This window comes from Ovis canadensis, chromosome 13 (assembly GCF_042477335.2).
Source record: "Ovis canadensis isolate MfBH-ARS-UI-01 breed Bighorn chromosome 13, ARS-UI_OviCan_v2, whole genome shotgun sequence".
Lineage (NCBI taxonomy): Eukaryota > Metazoa > Chordata > Mammalia > Artiodactyla > Bovidae > Ovis > Ovis canadensis.
Genome location: NC_091257.1, coordinates 96,378,284 through 96,395,194, shown reverse-complemented (window position 1 = coordinate 96,395,194; position 16,911 = coordinate 96,378,284). Strand labels below are relative to the sequence as shown.

The 16,911-nt window shown below is 49.3% G+C and overlaps 1 protein-coding gene across 2 annotated transcripts in view; it reads right to left on the bottom strand.

Annotated features, from left to right (window-relative positions):
- Positions 1–16,911, bottom strand: part of TSHZ2 (teashirt zinc finger homeobox 2) — a 488,870-nt gene that overhangs the window by 31,352 nt on the left and 440,607 nt on the right. The window lies entirely within an intron of this gene.

Here is a 16,911-nt window from a genome sequence, read left to right as displayed (position 1 = left end):
TTCACTGAGGTTTTCCCTGAGAGATTGCTGGAGAAATCCTCAGACGGATGCGCGACCTCTGCTTGGCCAATATAACTGAGTCGAGAGGAAGCATGCAAATCCAGTGGGTAAGCACTTTCGTTTCATCCCTTCTTTTTTTTTTCATTCATTCTATAATTTTACTGAGCATCTACTTTATGAGGAAAAAAGCCTAGGCCTCCTGAGGTACCAAACGATGAACCCGCAGAGCTTCTATACCTGCCACACATACTTGCTGCTTCCTCTCGGTACCAACCAAGTCTGATCTTCCTTTAAGGAACCACCGCTCATACTAAGGCCAATGGCTTGGGTGGGGCCGACCCTGCTTTCCAGCTGCCAGCCTGCACGTGACTCCAATCTGGCCAATCCCTGGGTTCTGCTTTCCTGGACACAGTGATTGGTCCAGGCATGGACACCTGACCCAGTTTAGTCCAGTGAAAGACGTTTGCTGGAACCCTGTACTTCCAAGGGGCTCAGCTGGAGCTTCGGAGCTACCACGTGGTGGAAATAGTGTCAGAGAACCGTGCTGCTGAAGAGCCAGTGAGATTTAAGAGGTTAAGGCCAGATTTCCAGTGAAGCCATTTAAACGTTTAAACGTTGGTTTCAGCCTCGTCTGAATCTAGTTACACCATTGACCTTCAGAGGAGCTGATAAATTCCCTCTGGACTTAAACCGATTTGAGTGGATTTTCTGTCACGGGCAATCCATAGTCATGACTAACATATACATGGTTAAAAACCAAGATATGGTTTGACACAGCTCAGAGAACATTCTGAGGATACCCAGAGGCAGGGACGATTTCTTTTCTAGCTTGGGCAAAGAAAGAGGATCCAGGGAGACTTTCTAGAGGAGGAGGTGGTATTTCAGTAACCCTTTGAAATAAAGGAAGACTTTCTACCCTAACAGACAAGGAAGAGAAGGGAAGCAAGGTGGAATCCAAGGGAAGTGTCAGGCTTGCAGGAGACTCACGGAGTTTCTGGGACACACTACCTGAAGGAAGGGAAACCCAACTGCAATGAAACACGGGGCCAGACCCTTTGCGTCTTCTCTCTAGTGGAGGCATACTTGGTGTCAAGCACAGGAGCACAGAGACACCCCTGGGTAGTGTGTGTCCTAGCCAGGGAGGTCCAGAAGCTTCTGGCTTCGGTTTGGTGAATTTTACCTTTATGATGACTTGGAAGGGTTGAGGGGACTAGGGTGCTTTCATACAGGTGACAGAGAAAAAGGATATTACCTCCCACAGTTAATCATGTGTAAGGATTCCACAGGCTCAGTCTCCCAGAGATTCTCCCACAGGAAGAGTGCCACGCTTACTCGTCAGGGCTCTAGATGTGTATAGATCTACACAAGGATCCTAGCTGTGTCCATTGAGTGGTTCTGTTTTGCCAGACACCAGAAAATCCCATGGATGGAGGAGCCTGGTGGGCTGCCGTCCATGGGGTCGCTAAGAGTCGGACACAACTGAGTGACTTCACTTTCACTTTTCACTTTCATGCTTTGGAGAAGGAAATAGCAACCCACTCCAGTGTTCTTGCCTGGAGAATCCCAGGGACTGGGGAGCCTGGTGGGCTGATGTCTATGGGGTCACACAGAATTGGACATGACTGAAGTGACTTAGCAGCAGCAGCAGCAGCAGGGTTAAATACTTCAACAGCAACTGCAACAATAATAACTGTTGCAAACCATAATTGAATGCTTACTAAATTCCAGGTATGGCACTAAGTTTAATGAAAATAACAATACATTATCAGCAATTGTTATGACTGAAAACAAAAATTATCAGAGAGTTCAGTATGTGCCAGGGACTCTGCTAAGTGCTTTTCTTGCATGATCTTGACAGACTTTCACAGCAGCCCTGGGAGGTAGGGAGTTTTACCACACCTGTTTTACAGATGAGAAAACTGAGTCTCTGAGAGGTGAAAGTGAAAGTCGCTCAGTAGTGTCTGACTCTTTGTGCCCTGTGGACTGTACAAAGCAGAATACTGGAGTGGGTAGCTGTTCCCTTCTCCGGGACATCTTCCCAACTCAGGGATTGAACCCAGGTCTCCTGCATTGCAGACGGATTCTTTACCATATGAACCAGAAAGGAAGCCCAAGTTACTGGAGTGGGTACCCTACCCCTTCTCTAGCGGATCTTCCCAACCCAGGAATCGAACTGGGGTCTTCTGCATTGCAGATGGATTCTTTACCAACTGAGCGACCTGGGAAGCGCCTGAGAGGATCCAGACATGAACAAGTAGGGTAGCAGGGCTCAGATCTCAGGAAATATGATCCTCAAATAAGTGCTCTTTGCTACCTTGATACAATGCCTCTCCTCGTTTTGTTTCTCCGTGTGCATCCTTTAACAAAATTATGTGTACATTTTTTGGCTGCACTGGGTCTGCGTGCGAGCTTTCTCTAGTCGTGGCAAGCCATGTCTGCTCTCTGGCTGTGGTGAGCGGGCTTCTCGTTGCAGTGGCTTCTCCTGTTTCGGGGCACGGGCTTTAGAGGGAGCAGGCTCAGTACTTGTGGCACACAGGCTTAGTTGCTCTGAGGCGTGTGGGATCTTCCCTGACCAGGGATTGAACCTGTGCCCCCTGCACTGGGAGGTGGATTCTTACCCACCGGACCACAAGGGAAGTCACCATATGCATCATTCTTCACTCTGGAACGGAGGAAGATGGGGGGGGGGAAAGGGCCATCACAGCATGCTCTGCACCATTTCCTTCAGCGAGATCCTCACCGCTTTCTCTGCCATAAGGGTCCCCCCTGGCCTTACTTATCTTTGCATCTACCAGTATCCTGCGAGAGAATCTCACACAGAGCCTGGCACCAAGGAAGTACTCGGAAACAGTTGGTCAAACTGAGCTGTATTGAATTAAAATTTTCCTTATCAGAGTTTTTAAAGCACCAGTATAGTCTCCAAACCAACAAGGAAATCCCTTAAGAAAGGAGCGGATTTCTCATTCAGAAAGCTCCCTGTCTGTTGCGTGGTTTGGGGATATCACATATCCCGGACTTTCTGGGTTCTGTTTCCTTTCTTTTACATCCATGGGCTTTCAGAAACTCTGTGTGACAAGAAAGAACGCGGCCTCCCTTGTCATCTTGGAGGGCTGTTGGGTTTAGCTTCGGAAGATGTGTCTGCACAAACACGCTTCAGAAGCAGAGAGGGCCCCCAGCATGCCCTCGGCCCTGTGTCTGTGAGCCTGCCTGCTCTCAGCTCGGCCAAAGCACGGCCAGCAGCTGAAGCCCGTGGTGCAGGGCAGGCGGTCCCAGGTCTGGCAGCGATCACTGAGAAACCTCCAAAATGCCCGCAACCTCCAAAATGCCCGCAACCTCCAAATACACTGGGTGTAGCGGTCTCTGCTTGCTTTGCGGAGGTCCACATTTCCCGAGTTCGGTTTGTGTCTCTGCTTTTCCTGTAGCTGGGAGCCCAGCACTGATCTTAATAACCACTATTTATGGAAACCAAGTCCAATAGCTCTTAAGGGGCAACTCAAGTGTCTCTCTTGACTACGTCTGGCCCTCATGAAACCCGTCTTCCTTGTTATTCTTCCAAAACCTGTTTCCATTACTCTGTTTTGTCCTGCAATGCTGGTAAACCACCTCGTATGAGAGCGAGTTAAACTTGACTCCCCTGTTGTATTGTTAGCACTTTGAAGGTGAAGGTGGTGGGCTTTGAGGCTCCTCAGGCTTGGCTTCAAACCCAGACCTGCTGCTTTGCAACTCAGAGAGCTTCAGTGAGCCATTTTGCCTTTTGAGATTTGATTTCCTCTTTGGCTAAATGTGAACGATAACACTTGAGTCACTGTGACGACTGCATGAGATGGTGTGTGTGAAACAGTCCGTGTTCAGGTCAGTGCTGGACTGGTCATTGTGGCGGCGCCGATGACGGAAGTAACGCTGCTTGTTTATATTCCTCTGGCCACTCGGGGTCTTAGCCGTGGCCCTCAGAGTCTTCAGTTGCAGCACGTGAGCTCTTAGCTGAGGCATGTGGGAGCTAGTTCCTTGACCAGGGATCGAACCCGGGCCTCCTGTATTGGAAGCATGGAGTCTTAGCTAGTGAACCCCCAGGGAAGTCCCTATAATATTGTTTATATATTCCACTGAACTCAGGGCAGTTTTGGTCAACAGTATTTCCTTAGTCCACGTTTGGTGATTAATTAACATTAATTCAGAATGGAAAAAAGATCTCCAGCCCATTGCTGCTTAAGAAGGGGAGGAGAGACAGAGCACCTTTGCCCCCAGGATGGTCCTCAGGACAGACGCTGTTGGCCATCCACTCAGTGTCCATTCCCCTCTTCTTCCTGCTGATGAGATTCCGGCTTTCTTCTCTGTGGACACGTGCCCAGCTAACACTCGCGAGGCAGCATTGCGCTTCCGTGAGGGACATAAGACACGAAGCTCTGGCTGAGGAGGCTCTTGCGGACTTTCTGCTGGGTCTCTGGGAAAGACTTGCCGCCCCAGAGAAGAGGGGACCCAGGTGATCGGTGCAGTCATTCCACTCCCTGCCCCACCTGCCTCATGCCAGCAGCCATCCTGCAGCTGTGAGACAACCGAGCGGCTCCCAGAGACGCCTTCCAACACCATTGCCTGTCGGCACAACGCCGTAGGCACCTGCTTCTGGGTGCCATGATGGTGAGACGAGAAAGCCTCGAGTTACTTAAATCACTCTACATAAAAGTTGTGTTTTATTTGCCACGTAAAGCGCCTAAAGCATTTCTAACTTACAACGTTCCTGCTTTTCTTTGACAGCGAAAAATGTCTGGAAGCCCAATTGAAAAAACGAATTCTCTAGTTTGGTGTGAATAATATTCAGAAATAGCAGCTACAGCCTGCCTCTGCTAATGCAGTGAGTGAAGTGAAAGTCGCTCAGTCATGTCTTACTCTTTGTGACCCTATGGACTGTCCATGGAATTCTCCAGGCCAGAATACTGGAGTGGGTAGCTGTTCCGTTCTCCAGGGGATCTTTCCAACCCAGGGATCACATCCAGGTCCCCCGCATTGCAGGCGGATTCTTTACTAGCTGAGCCACAGTGGAAACCCAAGGATACTGGAGTGGGTAGCCAATCCCTTCTCCAGTGGATCTTCCTGACCAGGAATCGAGCCGGGGTCTGCACACACACCCATGGCAATGATGATAAATAATGATAGTGATATGAGTTAAGTGGTGACGCTGGCTCAGATGTGGCATGCCACTTGGAACACTCTTGAGAGCCCCTTGGACTGCAAGGAGATCAAACTAGTCCATCCTAAAGGAAATCAGCCCTGAATATTCACTGCAAGAACTGATGCTGAAGCTCCAATACTTTGGCCACCTGATGCAGAGTCACCTCACTGGAAAATACCCTCATGCTGGGAAAGACTGGAAGCAGAAGAAGGGGGCATCTCAGGATAAGATGGTTGGATGATATCACCGACTCAGTGGACAACAGTTTGAGCAAACTCTGGAAGATAGTGAAGGACAGGGGAGCCTGGCTTGCTGTAATCCATAGGGTTGCAAAGAGTTGGACATGACTGGGTGATTGAACAACAACTTGGAACATAGTGAGCGTTAAGAGAATTATTTTAGTGTATTATTGTTTTTGGCTGAATTGCCCAGCTTGCAGGATCTTAGTTCCCCATCCAGGGATTGAACCTGGGTCCTTGGAGTGAAAGCAGAGTCCTCACCACTGGACCACCAGGGAATTTCCAAGAAAAATATTTTAAGTTATGGCACGAAAGGGGGTTTCCCTCTTAGTTCAGTCTGTAAAGAATCTGCCTGCAATGCAGGAGACCTGGGTTCAATTCCTGGGTCGGGAGGATTCCCTGGAGAAGGAAGTGGCAAGAAGTCATTCCAGTATTCTTGCCTGGGGAATCCCATGGACAGATGAGCCTGGGGGGCTACAGTCCATGGGGTTGCAAGAGTCAGACACGACTGAGCGCCTAAACCACCACCACCGTGGCGTGAAAGCGTAAGTGATAAATCGCATACTCTATCCACAGCTCCACCAAGTTACTTATTATTTTCCTTTCCCAACATAGATTTAACAAATTTTCCTATCTTTTTCTGTAAATGAGAATGATAATAATTCCTACGTCACAGCATTGGTGTAAATATTGAAAGAGTTGTGACGTGTAAAATGCTGTCCCATAGCAGATTACGGATCATTGTTATCGCCGTGTGCTGTGCTTTCCTGTATTATTTTCGTGAGATTAACACATGGACGGAACCTGGGTGATTCTGCTCCAACCTAGTCCATGTTCTGAGTGTCAGTTATCCTCATTTGTAAAATGTGAATTTGATGCCAAACTGGCATTTCCTAAACCTTTTTTTTTTTGCAACATCATGATCACCTGTATTCTCTCTACTATTTGTTTTAACCTAATATTTTTCTTTAATTTGGCTTACTTTTTTCTCTCTTAGCTTTTATCCCAAGCAATAGTGTCTATGGGATTATATATACATTTTTGTCTTTTAGTTGCTTAGTTGTGTCTGACTCTTTGAAACCCCATGGGCTACAGCACGGCAGGCTTCCCTATCCCTCACTATCTCCCAGAGTTTTCTCAAACTCATGTCGACTGAGTTGGTGATACCATCCGACCATCTCATCCTCTGTCAACCCCTTCCCCTCTTGTCCTCAATCTTTCCCAGCATCAGAGTCTTTCCCAGTGAGGCAGCTCTTCACATCAGGTGGCCAAAGGATTGGAGCTTCCAGTTCGGCATCAGTCTTCAGGGTTGATTTCCTTGAGAATTGAGTGGTAGGATCTCCTTGCTGTCCAAGGGGCTCTCAAGAGTCTTCTCCAGCACCACAGTTTGAAAGCATCAGTTCTCTGGTGCTCAGCCTTCTTTATGGTCCAACTCTCACATCTGTACCTGACCACTGGAAAAACCATTGCTCTGACTAGATGGACATTTGTTGGCAAATGACACTTCTGCTTTTTAATACCCTGTCATAGATTTGTCATAGATACATGTCAGTCCTCAACTGGGGATGGCTTTGACCCCCAGAGAGCCTTTGGAAATGTCTGGAGCCATGTTGTGGAGTGAGGGGACCAACGTCAGTAGTAGTCTGCTGCTTAATATCCTACAGTGAATAGAATGGTCCTCACAGCAGAGGGTGATCCGGGTTATGAAGTCCGCAGTGATGAAGCTGAGAAGTCCTGACATTGACATGCATTTGAATATGCTTTAAAACAAATATATAGCAATCCCCCTCCCCGAGCTCTGCAAAGTGAAAAAGTGAAAGCCACTCGGTTGTGTGTGACTCTTTGCGACCCCATGGACTATACATTCCATGGAATTCTCCAGCCCAGAATACTGCAGTGGGTAGCCTTTCCCTTCTCCAGGGGATCTTCCCAACCCAGGGATCGAACCTGGATCTCTTGCATTGCAGGCGGATTCTTTACTGAGCTATGAGGGAAGCCCCCCCAAAGTGCTGTGTAAATCACTGTCCTCCTCTGAAACTCGGTGAAGTGGGGTAAGTGTGCTAATGCTGGTGAGCTCAAGTCCCGATGAGCTCAAGTCCCTTCCTCCTCTGAAACTCGGTGAAGTCAAAGTGAAGACTGCAGGTTAGTTCCCTTGTTACTTTAGAGCTATGGAAGGCATTTCTTCAGAAACACTACCTCACCTCTGGGAAGAAAACAGTCCTCATTTCCAAGGAGCTGTGTCTACCTGTAAAAAGTCTGACTCTCCAGAAACCTTGAGACACATCCGTCTGGAGCACTGCGGCCCCCACTGGTTGGTCACCCAAAGCACCCGCTGATAAACAGACCTCGCATTTCCCGGTGGAGCAATAATTCTCCACATTCCCGCACCCTGACCTGTGAACACGTTCACACACACGGGCCTGACTCCCAGAAGCACCGCAGGGTGAAGACCCCAGTTTCCCTTCCGTCTCTAACATTCAGAAGATTTCAGGCTGGGGCTTCCCTGGTGGGGAATCGGCTTGCCAGGGCAGGGCATGTGGGCTTGACCCTTGGTCTGGGAAGATTCCACAGGCTGGAGAGCAGCTAAGCCTGGGCACCGCAGATACCAGAGGCTGCGAGTTCCAGAGCCCATGCTCTGCCTCAGGAGAAGGCCCCGCAGCGAGAAGCCTGCGCACGGCAACAGAGAGGAGCCCGCACAGAAACAGAGACCCAACCCAGCCAAAATAAAAATCACGAAAAAGAGAAAATTCCAGTGTAATGCCAGTGAGTTCGTTGGCCGCCCTCAGCCTTCAGCCTCAATGGGGAATGGGTGATGCGCGATCGCTTGCAGCTCATCCGGAGTCCGAAGACCACAGCCGAAAGCTGCCCGCGGAGCTCCGCAGCCAGGACTCTCCTAAACGGGAGCCATTTAAGCCTGAAGGCGCGAAGCCGCGCCGAGGAAGACAGGAACCAGAGCCGGGGAAGTGGCTGAGAATTAGTGCCCTGTGTTTCGACACGGACCACAGTCGTGACCCAGGATGCCTGGCCCGCACTCGACGTGCACAACTCAGACTTCACTCTCAGCGTGACTGGGAGAGATCCTTAGGGGAGGAGCCGCACTCCACAGTCACCGATGAGAAGACTGGCTTTGGGGAAGGACCCTAAAGCAAACTCTACAACTCTGCTTCCTCCCAGTTTGCTGACTTTCCACTTGACCCTGGGCCAGCCTGACAGACCCCCCTTCTCTGTGTGATGCGCCCGGAGGCTCCTCATTCCTGAGACTGGTGCTGGGAATGATGGAGACAGAGTCACTCGGAAGTAGAGACATTAATTGGTGCAGCTTATACAAGGCTGGTACAAAGGCTTACAAAGCCTTGATGACTTGTTCGAATGAGAGGGTTTCTGGATGGCCGCAGCATCTCAGACCCCTGGGCCTTTGAATGTACACTCTCTGTCACAACCTTCCCCTCCTTGCTGAGGTCCTCGGTATGAGCAATTTTTGCTTAACTGGGCGTCTGTGCTGAGTCAGGTGTCTAGGCCTTCCATCTCTCCGTTAATACTTGTGGAATTCTTGGGAGTCACACGGTAGCTGGGATTCCCTGGAGAAGACCGTGGCTGCCTTAGGGACAGGTAGGGGGAGGTTGTATCAGGGACATTGCTGGGAGGTGACCTTCTGGGTGACTGCTAGAGGTGTTCATTGCAGACACGCAAAATAACCCTCGTTCAAACTCGGCTGTTCGTCAACTCGGTTTTGGATTCTGAAGCCTGCATCATCGGGAGCCCCTTAGCTTTCCACCCAACCGCCGTTGGCTTGTCGCTTTCTCCGAAGTGGAAGGGGACTCCTCCTCTACGCACACCGCTCGCACACGCTGGAGACCAGCTTCCCCTGGTGTTTCAGTAGACCAGGAGGGGGTGCGGATCTGGCAGGCAACCCAGGAGGGCAGGAGGGACTGCAATCACACCTCGCATCTCTTCACAAAGGTTTGATTCTCTTCCCGGGGATGATCCGCCAGTCTGTAATCAAGGGTTAATTTCACAGCTCACTGCTTCATCTAGCATAATATCCATTCAGACTAATTAAATCTGTCTAATAATGTGCGTGTCTTTGTCTTTGTTCTTCCCCTTCTTTGTTTTACACCCTTCACATCTCATCTCCAGAACCGCACGCCACCACACTCTACTTGACAAGCAGAATCCATCCCTAAAATTAAAACATTCCTGACCTATCTGCAATGACAAGGCAGGCGAGCTTCACGGCGCTCCGGCCCATGAAGGCAGCTGACACATTTGTTTTTAATTTCAAAAGAGTAGAAAGTGAAGATCTGACCCCGTCAATCAAGCCCCGTGACAAGTTTAATCATTGGTGCCCCACAAAAATCACGGCTAAATAGGAATGCAAATACTGTATCACAGGGCTCTTATAAATGCTAATCAAGGAGAAGTAATCAACTGACAATTTCACTGATCTCTTTTCTGAAGAAGTCACTCAAGGCTCTGTCTCTGGGCCACAAAGAAAAGAGAAAAAGACAAAAGAGGTGGATGAGGTTCCCCCCAACCTTCCTTTTATTTTTCCTTCCAGGACATTTCTTTTTAAAGAGAGAATTGGCTCTTTTGATCCGTCGTGGGACTTGAAAGCAAAGAACCTACGCAGTTATATGTCAAGTGTACTTTATTATCAGTCCCCAGGCCGGGCAGAAAACGCACCGAAACTTCCGCTAAAATAAAAATCATCATTTGTCTTTGTCATTAATCTCTTCTCAAATTCTCTTATATCTAAAAAGTGATTGACCTTCTCCGTGAGAGAAGGAGGGAGAAAAAAGTTTTATACGTAGCTGAAAATCTGAAAATTGTGATCACGGTAACTTAAAAAAAAGAGGTAGAAAAAAAATCCCTTTTAGAAACTTAATCTGGAGTTGATAAAGAATTTATAACCTTCAAGAGGTTATCAAATAAGCCTCTCTTCTCTCAATTCCGATGCTTGTCTGTGCTTAGAGAGACAGGGGGTGGGGGCACATTTTTTGAGACCCTCCTTTCACACGGGAACTGAGAGCTTTGTATTTTATACAGCTTAGAAACCAAGGATTTTTTCTTTCTTCCTCTCTATTTTTTTTTTTAAACCAGGAGGTCCTTAAAATATCCAGTTCACGAGTTACTTTCTACTGTGTGTGTGCTCAGATGCTCAGTTGTGTCTGACTCTGTGTGACCTCGTGGACTGTAGCCCGCCAGGCTCCTCCATCCATGGGATTCTCCAGGCAAGAACATTGGAGTGGTTGCCATTTTCTTCTCCAGGGGATCTTCCCGACCCAGGGCTCTAACCCAGGTCTCCTGTATCTCCTGCATTGCCAGGTGGATTCATGATCACTGAGCCACCTGGGAAGCCGTACTTTCTATTATAAACTCCTGTACTAGGGAATCATAGGAAAAGCACAGAAGGCATGGCACCCCACTCCAGTACTCTTGCCTGGAAAATCTCATGGACGGAGGAGCCTGGTGGGCTGCAGTCCATGGGGTCGCTGAGGGTCCGACACAACTGAGCGACTTCACTTTTACTTTTCACTTTCATGCACTGGAGAAGGAAATGGCAACCCACTCCACTGTTCTTGCCTGGAGAATTCCAGGGACAGGGCAGCCTAGTAGGCTGCCGTCTATGGGGTCGCGCAGAGCTGGACACGACTGAAGCGACTTAGCAGCAGCAGCAGCAGGAAAAGGAAAAAGCCAGCACTAAGTTACTCCAAGTTTGTCCTGAAATGTTTATTCAATCCTCTAAAGAAGGAATACTCCAGAAACTCAAGTGTTAGCAAGATTCTTTTCTGTAGTGCCACCAAACCTAGTCCTAAATGTCCAGGATGGTCTCCTTCATCATAAAGACGGAAAAGTGGGAATTTATGGGATTTTGGGGGAGATGATGAGATGTCCCTCTTTTGTCCTGTTCCATGTAAGAGGTGGACAGGCCAAACCCCACCGCTGCCTGTCCACCTGTGGCTCCGGAGGATAGAATATGTATTTTTTCCCATTTTAAAATGGTTGAGGATGAATGAAAAGAATATTTCTTGATTTAAGAATGACATGAAATTCAGATTTCAGATTCCATAAATAAGGTGTTAGCAGAACACGGCTCATCATCTACCTCCTGTCTATGGCTGTATCACATGCTGCAGAATCGAACAGCAGCAACAGAGCTTGTATGACCTGCAGAACTGAAAACATTCACTGACCCTTGATTTATATCATCATGGGAAGTTTGCTGGATCTTAGCTGTGCCTCAATCCCCAAGCCATGGAAATTCTTTCTTATTGATAGAAAACTGTGTATAATATTTATACTTATTTATTTGGCTGTGCCAGGTTTTCATTGGTGGTCCAGCAACTAAGACTGCACTCCCAATGCCTGGGGTTTGATCCCGGGTCGGGGAACTAGAGCCCACATGGTACAACTAAAGACCCCGCCCGCCAAAATAAAACTGCGGTACGCCACGGGAAGACCCGGGAAGCCAAACAGAAACGGCGTAAAACCCTGGATATATTTTAAATGCGCTTTGTGGTGATTTCACGTGTGTGTTCACTGTGAAATGATGACCGCAGTCAGGTTAATTAACTGCAGTCACAGTTACAGCTACAGTCGCGTGTGTGTAGCAAGAATGCTTACGATCTGTTCTTCCATCAGATTGCAAGTATGCCGCACGGCACTATCCCCGATAGATCACGGTGCTGTGTGCTGGATCCCCAGAACGGGATCACGCTATCGCTACGTGCTGGCCCGCTGTGACTAGCGTCTCCTCGCCTCCCACTCCCTCAGCCCCCTGAGAACCACCCCTCTACTCTCCAGCTTTCTTGTTGTTTTTCAGATTCCACACAGAGGTGAGATCACGCAGAATCTGTCTTTCTCCTCTGGCTCCCTTCACTCAGCAGACTGTCCTTCAGGCACATCCGTGTTGCTGCAAACAGCAGAATTGCCTTCTTTCCTGTGGAAGGATGTTTTGTCGTGCAGACTGAAGATGCTCTGGTTTTGCAGGTGTATATTTTTAGCTTGCTGGAGGAGGACAAACTTTCTTCCAGTGAAATGAGCGCCTCATTCACCGGGAGCCAGACCAGGCGCTTGTCCAGCTTTCACGGGCCCCGTCTGCTGCCTGGGGTCTGAGCGCAGGCCGCTTCTCGAAGGGTGAGGGGCTGGCAGCTGCCCACTGTGGGTTAGCCGCGAGCGCTCACAGCTCCTCTCCTAGTAAGACTGCTGCAAGTTAAGATCGGGTTCATTTTGGAATAATAACAGGGCTCCCCAAATAGAACACTGTTAACAGCACAAAGGGAATGCTGCTCTATATTTCTATTCTGCCGATAGTCTCTGAAGCTCAGTGTGAGGGGTAACGCAGAGCTGGGAGTTAAAGAGGTTGGTTAATTTGTTGCCCCAACAATACTTGGGCAGGAGATCATAAAAGGGATATTCCTCTCTGACAGACATGCCTGGGTATTTAATATATCTTCACACATACCCCGACCTACATTTTTTTACATATTTAAATAATGGTTATCCAGCACATTCTCAATATTTCCCAGGGGAGCTTTTAATTCTTATTTCATAGCTAAACTGATTTTCCTTTGGTTAGAGTGATGGTTCTCAACCGGGGGTAATGTGCCTCCCACTAGGGGAAGGCGAGGGCGTCCTGGAGTGCGAGCTGGGTGCTGGGGACACTTGGCGACCCCAGGAGACATTTTTGGTTGTCAGGACGCAGGGAGGGTGCAGGGCTGCTGGCATCTAAGGGGCAAGAGCCAGGGGTGCTGTGAAAAGCCTGCACACGTGCTCCAGGAGAGCCTCCACATCAGAGACACGTTTGGCCCCAAATGTCAACACTGTTGAGGTTTATGCAGCTCGTGTTGCTGTTCAGCCGCTAAGTCTCGTGAAGCCCTTTGTGACCTCATGGACTGCAGCACGCCAGGCTCCCTCGTCCTTCACTATCTCCTGGGGTTTGCTCAGACTCATGTCCCTGGAGTCAGTGATGCTGGCTAACCGTCTCATCCTCTGCTGCCCCCTTCTCCTTTTGCCTTCAGTCTTTCCCAGCATCAGGGCTTTTTTCCAATGAGTCAGCTCTTATGAACCCTAAGGGAAGTGAAATGGTGGAAGCTAGTTATTGACTCTGGTGCTGGATAAACCTGCATTAAACCGAGGTGGCTCAGCCTTGCCCGTCCTGCCCTTGGATTGGGTAACTGTTCACCGTGGGATGGGGGCTGTCCTGCGTATCGTGTGGGGTGGAGCCACACCCTAGCCTCTTCCCAGATGCCAGCAGTGCCGCCGGCCCCAGTCACGACCACCCAGCAGGTCTCCAGGTAACGCAAACGTCCTCTGGTGCACAAACTCGCCCTGGCTGAGAATCGCTGGCTTAAGACAAGAATTGGTTACTTGGCAGCTTGGTTTTTTGGACCAGTTTCAGATGGCCTCAAAGCATCAGTGGCCTAACTGGTCAAATGAGGAAGAACCAGTGGACCTTTTAATATTGGAGTGTGGATGAAGCGGAGGAGTGAGCTGACACATGGGAGTTTTCAGGGTGGCTGCAGGCTTTGGCAGGGTTTCCTGAAGGCGCCCCTGCAGGAAAGCTCTGGGGCTGAAATTCAAGCACACCAAAGTCCACACACCTCTCATAAGGAGGCGACTCGAGGCAGGTGTCTAATCTGGCTGCATGTCTTCCTCTGTGTGCCCTTGGGTAAACCATTGCACCTTTTTTAAGACTCTTTTTTCCCATCTGTAAAATGGGGCTAAGAATGCGGCCAGGAGTTAACAGGTAATGCCCTTCAGAGCAGCTGGCTCAAATCAGGGACTTAAATTTCTGCTGGTAGGTGCAGGCATCGTGACTTGTGTTCTGTGCTCTTAACGCTGCGTCACATTGCTCCTCAAGTCCTGACTGTGAACTGAAGGAGACAATATTTTGAGCTAAACATGAGTATGTTCAGTTCAGTTCAGTTCAGTCGCTCAGTCGTGTCCGACTCTTTGCGACCCCATGAACCGCAGCACGCCAGGCCTCCCTGTCCATCACCAACTCCCAGAGTTCACTCAGACTCACGTCCATCGGGTCCGTGATGCCATCCAGCCATCTCATCCTCTGTCGTCCCCTTCTCCGCCTGCCCCCAATCCCTCCCAGCATCAGAGTCTTTTCCAATGAGTCAACTCTTCGCATGAGGCGGCCAAAGTACTGGAGTTTCAGCCTCAGCATCATTCCTTCCAAAGAAATCCCAGGGCTGATCTCCTTCAGAATGGACTGGTTGGATCTCCTTGCAGTCCAAGGGACTCTCAAGAGTCTTCTCCAACACCACAGTTCAAAAGCATCAACTCTTCGGCGCTCAGCCTTCTTCACAGTCCAACTCTCACATCCATACATGACCACAGGAAAAACCATAGCCTTGACTAGACGGACCTTAGTCAGCAAAGTAATGTCTCTGCTTTTGAGTATACTATCTAGGTTGGTCATAACTTTTCTTCCAAGGAGTAAGCGTCTTTTAATTCCATGGTTGCAATCATCATCTGCAGTGATTTTGGAGCCCCCAGAAATAAAGTCTGACACTGTTTCCACTGTTTTCCCATCTATTTCCCATGAAGTGAAGGACTGGATGCCATGATTTTCATTTTCTGAATGTTGAGCTTTAAGCCAACTTTTTCACTCTCCTCTTTCACTTTCATCAAGAGGCTCTTTAGCTCCTCTTCACTTTCTGCCATAAGGGTGGTGTCATCTGCATATCTGAGGTGATTGATATTTCTCCTGGCAATCTTGATTCCAGCTTGTGTTTCTTCCAGTCCAGCATTTCTCATGATGTACTCTGCATATAAGTTAAATAAGCAGGGTGACAACATACAGCCTTGCCGTACTCCTTTTCCTATTTGGAACCAGTCTGTTGTTCCATGTCCAGTTCTAATTGTTGCTTCCTGATCTGCATACAGATTTCTCAAGAGGCAGGTTAGGTGGTCTGGTATTCCCATCTCTTTCAGAATTTTCCACAGTTTATTGTGACCCACACAGTCAAAGGCTTTGGCATAGTCAATAAAGCAGAAATAGATGTTTTTCTGGAACTCTTTTGCTTTTTCCATGATCCAGCGGATGTTGGCAATTTGATCTCTGGTTCCTCTGCCTTTTCTAAAACCAGCTTGAACATCAGGGAGTTCACAGTTCACGTATTGCTGAAGCCTGGCTTGGAGAATTTTGAGCATTACTTTACTAGCGTGTGAGATGAGTGCAATTGTGCGGTAGTTTGAGCATTCTTTGTCATGGCCTTTCTTTGGGATTGGAATGAATTCAGGGGTGATTAGAATAAGTACGGGCTTCCCAGGTGGCTCAGTGGCAAAACAATCTGCCTGCCAGTGCAGGAGACCCGGGTTCAATCCCTGGCTCGGGAAGATCATTTGGAGAAGGAAATGGCAACCCACTTCAGTGTTCTTGCCCGGGGAATCCCATGGACAGGGGAGCCTGGTAGGCTACAGTCCATGGGATCGCCAAGAGTAGGACACAACAGAGTGACTGAATACTGAACTGAACTGAACAAGAAGTCTATTTTACAAGTCAGTAAAGGCGGTTTGTTCTTGCCCTCTGCCAGCAGGGCCTCCTGTTCCTAGACCCTAGATCTTTATGAGGAAAGCCTAGCCTTTGAAAACGAATCCTATGCAGGCGGTAAGTGAGGAGGCCTGATCCGTGGGTGTGTGCCTTGTGTATGCGGTATGCGGTTGGTGTGGACCGTGTGTGCGCGGCGCTCGAAGCCAGTTCATTCTAACTCAGGGGCCACTTGGGGCTGGGGAGCTGTACGTAGGTGTCCATTTGCATTTGGATCTGCCGGGGCTGGTCCTGAAGCTCGCAGTCCCTTTCTTGGGAAGTGCTGAGGAGGCACAAACTCCTGGGCAGGTCTTCCTTTCGTCTGATCTCTAAGCGGCCACCCGTTGTTTGCTTTTAAAAGCACTCGGATTTGGTAGGGGTCCTCTGTGTGCGCTCCTACTGCGGGTTGGTCCAGAAAGTGTCACCAGAGAGATGAGCAGCGCTTTGGGACATGTCTGTTCCGTACGGTCCCCAAAGCTGTCTGCTGGAAAGTCTGGGTCGCTGACTCCCCAGGGGCGCCTCAGCATCCGCCTGCTTTTTCTCCTCTGGCCTCCTCTGCTTGGGTTGACCGCGTGGCTCTTGAAGAGGAGGCGGCAGCCTTGTTCCTGCTCCATGTCCCACTGGGTCTGGCCCGGCGTCTGGCAGTTACCAAGAGGCACTCAGTGAGTGTTGGCTGAACGGTCCTGTGCGGGACCGCGAGTCAAGAAACCCGCGCGTTGTGGAGAAAGGGCTCTAAGCTTAAGCTGCATGTCGAGGTTGGCTCCCACGGAGGCAAAGCTCTGCGGAATGCCAACTGGTGTTGCATGGAGCGACGGTCGTGCAGTTCAGAGGCTGGTGGCGGGCTGAACCAACCCCCACTTGGCACCTCGGCCAGTCTGTCTGTCTTAATGCTAACGGGCAACACAAACTCCAGGCACGGGGTGTGCGGGATTTGCAAAGCCTGTTGGACACCACAGGCTTTT